We start from the raw sequence: 976 nt of genomic DNA, 5'->3' as shown, positions 1-976 counted from the left end.
AACGATATGCCAAGTGTATATGGATGACCTTTTGTTCTTAGTAAATCCAAAGAGGAACATGTGGCGCACTTGAGGGTGGTGTTTCAGAGAATTCGGCAACTTGGTCTCAGTTTGCCACAGGATAAGTCGACGCTGGGGAAAAGGGAAATAAATTTCTTGGGACACACAATATCCCAGGAAGGGGTTAAACCCGATGCGCATAAGGTTGAGGCGTTGCGTAGGATGGTAGTACCCATGGATGTAAAAGGTATTCGCAGGCTTTTAGGGGCCCTAAACTACTATCGACGTTTTGTCCCGGAAATAGCGGATAGGTTGGTCCCACTCAATAACTTGTTAAAAAAGGGCTACAAGATTGTTATCACGCCGATTGAAAATAACATTCACCGCTGTTTGGAGGAACTCCAGAAAGAACCAGTACTCGCTTTCCCAGACTTCCAGAAGACCTTTACGATCACGACGCGAGCGAATACGCGCTGGTAGGAGTGCTGTTCCAGGAGGGCGAAGGGGTAGAGCGCCCTGTCGCGTATGGCAGTATGCGGTTGACAAGTGCAGAATTGAGGTACAGTGCTATCGAACGGGAATAGCTGAGTATCATTTGAGCAGTAGACCATTTCAGACCCTACGTTTTCGGGAGAAGGCTTCGGGTCCATACAGAACACCGTCCGCTTCAATGGGTGGGGAAGCTCGAGGAGTCATCAGCCAGAGTTACGCGGTGAAAGGAACTCCTCGGACAGTATAATATTGAAATAGAATACAAGCCGGGAAAGGAGAATGTCGTCGCCGAATGGCTCTCGCACGCGATTACGGTAAACGCCATAGAAGAAGAGCAAGCGGGGACATCCGGCAGTAGCACCGCTCCTAGAGCATACTCACTTGCATCTGTTGTTAGCGTAAACTGCTTCTCGAAGTCAGGGAATGCAAGAACTGGTTCCCGTTGAAGCTGCTCAATGCATTTCCGGATGTTTTGTATTATGCT

The sequence above is a fragment of the Halyomorpha halys genome, unplaced genomic scaffold, assembly GCF_000696795.3.
Source record: "Halyomorpha halys isolate HHAL.00 unplaced genomic scaffold, Hhal_1.1 Scaffold1153.1, whole genome shotgun sequence".
In the NCBI taxonomy this organism is placed as follows: domain Eukaryota; kingdom Metazoa; phylum Arthropoda; class Insecta; order Hemiptera; family Pentatomidae; genus Halyomorpha; species Halyomorpha halys.
The sequence above is the reverse complement of the archived record's forward strand: the minus strand, read 5'-3'. Positions refer to the sequence as shown.